Genomic DNA, 7,317 nt, shown 5'->3' with positions numbered 1-7,317 from the left:
GAAGGGAAGGGAAGGGAAGAAGGAAGGAAGGAAGGAAGGAAGGAAGGAAGGAAGGAAGGAAGGAAGGAAGGAAGGAAGGAAGGAAAGACAGGAAAGAAGGTAGAATAAGAATATTGAGAAAGAAGGCAAAGAAGCCTGCAGTAACAAGCTGCCTTTTGGTCACAGGCCTTGAGATTCTGCTGGGGGACCTGCTGAAGGGTGGACTCCTCCTTCCAGCTACTCCCCTTCCCCTTTCCAATCCATGGTCTCTGGAAGAGTAAGGGTCCAGGGACACAGGTGTAAGTCGGTCTTCTTGACAGAACTGGCTAGTTCTCAAGGAATTAGAGCATTTTATGAATGAAACCCAGGCCCAAGTATTTCACGTCTCTTCCACAACTTGAAGCAGAAAGACATATGTAAGAGAGGCTTATTAATGGCTTTCCAATCCTTGCTGTAACTGGAGAAGTTCTCATACTTGTTGGAACAATTACAACAGAGTAAGCCTGATAAAAGACCCCGCAGATCCCCACTCTTGTGTCTCCTGGGCATAGCAGCCTGTGGTAGGTGTCCACCTCTGCATGCGTGCAGAAACCCCCAAGTGCTTCCTTCCCTGTGGTTCACACGTGGCTCTGTGTTTTTGGAAGAGGGCAAATTTCCTCCTATCTCTGTGCCATCTCTGATTCAAGCTAGTCCTTCTGGGAGTAATATTACCCAAGTGTTTATACCCTGAGCCGAGCTCTCCACAAGTGACTGCATGTTTCCTGAAACCAACCATTGGCAGCTGTTACACAGACATTTTCTCCTTTTTAGATACCTATAATTACACCAATTATGCCAATCATTGATGTTTATAAAGGATTTAAATTTTTACACACCCAGAAGAGCCTGTCAGAAAGCTGTATCCAAGGCAGAATACACCCCACAGAGGGGCCTATTTGACCATCACAATTGCTTCAGAGAGTCCCTAAATTGAGAGTTAGCCCTGCGAGTGAGGCTTCTTGTTAGCCTGTATGTCTCAGGCAAGCTAATCCTGTCACTGGGGTAAAAATCTGTTTGGTTACCAACCACAGAACTCAATTTAACTTTTCAAAGGGAAGAATAATGGGCCCAATTCAATGAAATAGGTCTTCCGAGTGCAACCCCTCGTCACTGCTCAGCACCAGATAAGAGGGGAGGTACTCTGCTACCTTAAGTCTCTGCCTTCCAACAGGATGAAGGACAAGGAGCACCCAGTTCGCATGCCAGTCTGGACCCCTGGACCCAGAGAAACCAGTCTCCCTGGAAGTGCCTCCTAGTTATGATGGCAAAAGAAAGCTCAATTTGTATATATATATCTGCCTTTATTTAAAGGTTTTGCTCATCGTGGTTTTTTTTTTAAATATAATAATCTTGAGAGTTAAAAAAAAAATAGTACATGGGAGCTAAAGATGTAGCTCAGTTGGCAGAGTGCTTACACAGAGCCCTGGGTTATAGATCCCCAGCACTGCATATGGTAAGGCGTGTCTGTAATCCATAGCACTCAGGAGGGGAAGGCAGGAGGACTAGGAAATCAAGATCATCCTGAGATATGTATGAAGGCAGGCTGGCATGCATGAGGTCCTGTCTCAAAATAAAATTGCAAGAGGCTAGTGGTATGTGCCTACAATTCCGGTATTTGGGAGGCTGAGGCAGAAATAGTGCAAGCTAGAAGCCAAGCTAGAGCTACATAAAGAAGCTGCCACACCCCCCTCCCAATTCCATGGGGATGGGGTTATAGCTCAGTGACAGCTTAGCCTGTCTTTAGACTCATGAGTTTAATTCTCCACAGAGCTGGACAGGCCGATTTGCCTACCACTACACCCAGCACTCAGGATCCTAAAGCAGGAAGTTTGCCCTAAGTTTGAGGGCTGCATAGGGGTTCTGGGCCAGCCAAGGGTACCTATCAAGACCCTCCCTCAGAAAGTCAAAGCAAACACAGGCATACACAGACACACATGCACCTAAGTAGCCTGCCAGGCAGAACAATTGATTTTTGTTGTTAGTGTACACAAGGTTTATCTGGGCTTCCAGTAAAGCATGGACACGCTCTGTCTCCACACCTGGAAATTCAGATTTACCATGCTGAGGTGAAATTCAGACCCCTGCATGGCCTTAGTTAAGCACACATGTTTCTAACGCAGGCAAAACACATGTCAGAAATTCATTATCAATGTGTTTGCAAGCCCTTGCTTCAGGGATGGTTGTGTTGTGGGTGATACCCTCTCCCATTAGGGGCAGAGGAGATTCTGGGGAAATGGCAGATGCCTAGGTTTAGCCACCAAAAGACAGAATTAATGGAATTACTCTCTGAGCTAGTCCTGAGAGAAGGAGAGGGGTATGGGGAAAGGGCGAGTGGGAGGGAGGGAAGGAGGTTGGGAGGGAGGGAGAGAGAGAGAGAGAGAGAGAGAGAGAGAGAGAGAGAGATATGCTTCATTTCCAGTCAGCAGCAGAATTTACTTATAATTGTGCAGTGTTTAAAACAGCACATTTGAACACTCGATGTTTTTACAGACGGCTCACAAATTCAAGGAGTTATTATTACAGATATATTCAGTGTTTTTACAGACATTTAATGTCCCTTGGAACATTACATTCCTTTACAAATCCCCCTTCTGTCAAATTCTCTAATTTAATAGGATTATCCCCTAATGGAATGCTTTAACACTATTTCTCAAGTTAAGGTCTGAGAACCATCTATTTATTATGCAATCCACAAACCATATGCCGACCTTTCGTGAAAATGTTATCTGAAGCTGTCCAGGATGCTCATGTAGAGCTTCAGGCACGTGTGCACAGTTGCAGGATTATCTTCACCAAGATGGGAGCGACTCAGTAACAGAAGCTCGCGTTCAGAGTTCACGTCGGCGGGTTCTGGGCATTATATGGATTCACTGCTTTACTTGAGTCTAGCCAGTTCATGTGCAAATGTATCCAAGTTCATGGAAGCTAGTGAGCAACAGGAGAATGTGACCTCCTTCATGTAGAAACCAGGGGCAGCATGGAAACATGGCGTTGTGCCGGGTGGTAACTGGCACTCAGTGAACTCCTGAGAGCTTAAAGCGTCTCTTCAGATAACTTCTCAGCCAGGTTCGCCAGTGATTTCCCTGGGGGACAGAGGGTCAAGCAAGCTTCCAGCTGAGTCGTCTAAGTTCTTGAGAAGGGATGTTGAAGACCACAAGCTTCATCATTCAACAATGAGCCCTTGCTGACCATTAAGGCTCAGCTGGCAGAGTACTTGTCTACCACGCACAAAGCCTTAGGTTCAATCCCAGCGCCATGTAAAGTCTATGCAGGGCTGTGCACAGCGGTCACCTCAGCATTCCAGTGGTAGAATCAAGAGTACTGTCTTAGTCAGGGTTTCTATTCCTGCACAAACATCATGACCAAGAAGCAAGTTGGGGAGGAAAGGGTTTATTTGGCTTACACTTCCATACTGCTGTTCATCACCAAATGAATTAAGGACTGGAACTCAAGCAGGTCAGGAAGCAGGAGCTGATGCAGAGACCATGGAGGGATGTTCTTTACTGGCTTGCCTCCCCAGGCTTGCTCAGCCTGCTCTCTTATAGAACCCAAGACTACCAGCCTAGAAATGGTCCCACCCACAAGGGGCCTTTCCCCCTTGATCACTAATTGAGAAAATGCCTTACAGTTGGGTATCATGGAGACATCTCCCAACTGAAGCTCCTTTCTCTGTGAGAACTCCAGCTGTGTCAAGTTGACACAAAACTAGCCAGTACAAGTACCAAGTTCAAGATCACCCTTGGATACTCAGTGAGTTCAAGGCCAACTTGGATATAGGAAATAATGTCTCAAAATAAATAAACTAACAAATTACTAATCAGAATAAATGAGGTGGCTCCATGCAAATAAAGGGACTTGCTCCCAAGCCAAATGACTTGTGTTGGATCCTTGGAACCACGTGGCAGAGGAAGAGACGTGACACTCCAACGTTGTCTTCTGATCTCTACATGTGGACTGTGGCATGTGTGTAGGACCTCCCCCCCACCCCCAACGCCAGACACAAGCATACCCACACAAATAAATAAATATATGATAACTTTAAAAAAAACACACACACACAAAAAACCAATCCATATGTGTCTTACAACCTCCACGTCTTTCTAAAAACTCAAAATCTTCTTGGAAGTTGGTCATGCTTAGATCTATCCATCCTCTATTCTGTGGATCACTTTTGTGGGTATAAAGGCCCCAGCATCCCTACCTAATGTTTGTGGAACTCAACTTTCGAAAGTGGTTTTGGCTGGCACAGGATGATTCTGATCCTCTTCCTTCAGCAGTGCACAATCATTGGTCCAACTCAGCTCCATTTCATTGACACACTAGCAGGGAGAAAGGCTCACCTTGTGTTTGGGGTCCTCTTATCTATGTAAAAGATGACTCGTTTGGGCAGCTGGTTAGGCCAGTCCTGTGCACAAGGAGAGAAGGGGAAAGAACCATGTGGATCCTTTAAAGTTAGGGAACAGAAAAGAATGTTGTCCTTGTTTTCTTGTCCCCTGATGTAGAGAGAGGTCTTCATCTTCGACCCCTCTCTATCAGCTTTGTTTCTCAGTAGTTGGATGTCTTTATCCCNCCCCGCTCCTTTTTTTTTTTTAAATTGGCCTGTAGAGAGGAGGGAGGTGGAGTTGAGGGGTCAAAAAGAGAGACCCAAGTCCTGCAATTAGCAGGAAGTTGATGGTGGAGTTTTTACTTTATGTTTGCCAGTTGAGTAAAGTTAAGATGCAAAGTGTGATTTTTCTCATACACATCACACACACACACACACACACACACACCTCAGTCCCTCCCCCTCCTACTGTTCCTGTTCCTTCGGGTGTTTTGGCCCAGTTGGAAGCTGATATTTAAAAGACATTTGATCTGCCTGATGGAAGCGGAAGAAAACAGGGATGAGATCAAGGGGATTTCTGAGAAAGAAATTCTGAAACACAAGGGACAAAAGAATGAGTCACCAAGGCAGTCATGAGAACCGGCCTGCTCAGGCCTCAAACAGCTTCTTCTTGTTGTTGTTTTGGTTTTGTTGTTGTTGTTCTTGTTTGTTAGGAGAGATTGACAGTGCCCTGTTCTGGAGCATTTGGGGGTGGGGCCAATGGGGAACCTGTGGTCTGTCTTTCCTCCTGAGAATGCACCTGGGGGTGGGAATGATGTTCAGGGATAAGTCCCTGAAATGTACCTTTGGAAATATAGGTGGTTGGTAGGTACGGGAGGAACTACAAAGGTAAAATCCTGTGACAGAGGCTAGGCTGTGTCCTTCTTACCCTTGTGACAGAAAGGGGCAAGTTCTTTTTCTCAGACTCTGGTCTTCCAGGAGTGTCTGAGTAGCCAAGAGATGACCTAGGGCAAGTCTGGGGTGTGTAAGCAGGGAGGGAGGCAGGGTGTGTGTGACTGGGCAATTTTCCTGCTGGACAATGGGGGAGAGGCCATTGATGAGCAGCCAATTCCTGTTTCCTTCCTGTTTTGTGGGCGGAGGGGATGGGATCAGGAGCAGCCGGGGTCAAGAGGGAAAGGCCACCAAGAGGTTGACCATAGCCTGACATCCTAAGCAAGGACACAGAGGTTGAGAGCAACAATATCCACGGACTGGTCCAACTCTTGTCTCACACGTGGAAGACCCTGATGTCTGTCCCGGGTCTTGAAAAATGAAGACAGAGATTGGTTCTTTTTTCTTTTATTTAAAACAGAATCTCCTATAGCCCAGGACTTCCTGTATGCAGGGCAAGCAAGCAATGTGCCGTTGAATTTTCCATCTTGTGGGAAGAAGGGCCAGATTTGTATGGTCTCGGTTACTTTTAGTTAAGTACTCTGTTACCTGCAAACAGACTCTCACCTGACAGTGACAGAAAATCTTCACGCTGGCTGTCGATTGTTTTGTTCTGAGATTACTGCCCAACTTGATCACCACTGAAATCAGCAACACCGCTTATTAAGCACTTATTATAGACTTACAATGTGTGTGTGTGTGTGCAGGTATGTATGTGTGTGATTGTGTGTGAGTGTGAGTATGTATGAGTGGGTGTTTTTGTGTGAGTGCTGTTATAGTTGTTTTGAAATAGGGTTTTGCGTAGACAAGGCTAGCTTTTAGCTCTTCAACCTTCTGCCTCCATCTCCTGAGTACTGGGATTACCAGTGTGCACAGCCACGTATGCCTTTTTTCATTTAATACCAGCCCCAGGAGACATTTATTGTTACCCACACGTTGTGGACAGGAAAATAAGGTATAGAGAAATGAAGTAATTTGTCCCAGGTAATGGCTGTAAATAAAGCTGAACCTAGGCTGTCTGACTTTATAGCTCTTCCCATCATGCAAGAATCCAATGTTTAAAGTGTGCCTCCTCATCTTTTAAGATAATCATCTTTTCCAACCAGGAAATAGCATGGGTTGTTGGAACACAATGCCTTCCGCAACCACCATATCTACACTGAACATGAATATCTTAACATGCTCTATGAATATCTTAATAGTGTTTATTAGATTCCAGTGTGTCAGACTTTCCAATTGATGAAGGAATGAGAGAGCAGGTTAAGGAGGAAGTCACAAGAGAGAGAAACGTAGGTAGAGCTGGGGGTAACCTGCCTGTCAGCAAGCATGAGGTCCGGAGTTCAATCCCCAGCACCACTCCTAAAACACACACACACACTTACACATACAAACATTTACACACATAGATACACATACACCATGTACACACAAACACAGATGCACAGACACACACTCACACACACACCATGCATACACACAGATATACACATAGACACACACACACACACACACACACACACACAGCATGTCTGAAGAATCTGCAGGTCTTGAGTTTCAAAGTAGAAATGGAGACTGCCATGAGAATCTATGCGTTGCTTTATTAAACTTGACATTTGCGTCGAATTGAGAAGGCCCATTTGAAAACAAGACACAGTTTCCCTGAGCATGGTCGTTCTCCGTGCTATTTCAGGCTTACGTTTTCAGTGACCGCAGCGTAGGATGAAAATCTCGAATATTTATGGAATTTACTGAGGAGCCCTGTAGTCTGTCCTTCTGTCTGAGTCAGTCTGTCTGCTCACTAGAACACAGTCCTACAGGGACTCAGAGTCAAAGCTGGGCAGACTCGGGGCCACTTCTCAACTTGTACCTTCAAGTTCCTTTCCTGGTGATCCTGGTGTTGAAACTGGACAAACACAAGGACAGAGCTGTTCTGATTTTTCCTAAACTAAGCCTGGGCAGGGCTGTCACTGTCTGCTTCTTTACTTTTTGCCCCTGGGGCATGCTTTAAAGTCCTGTCCCCTTTCCCAAGCACGTGGCTCCAAATC

Source organism: Mus caroli, chromosome 13 (assembly GCF_900094665.2).
Source record: "Mus caroli chromosome 13, CAROLI_EIJ_v1.1, whole genome shotgun sequence".
Lineage (NCBI taxonomy): Eukaryota > Metazoa > Chordata > Mammalia > Rodentia > Muridae > Mus > Mus caroli.
The sequence above is the reverse complement of the archived record's forward strand: the minus strand, read 5'-3'. Positions refer to the sequence as shown.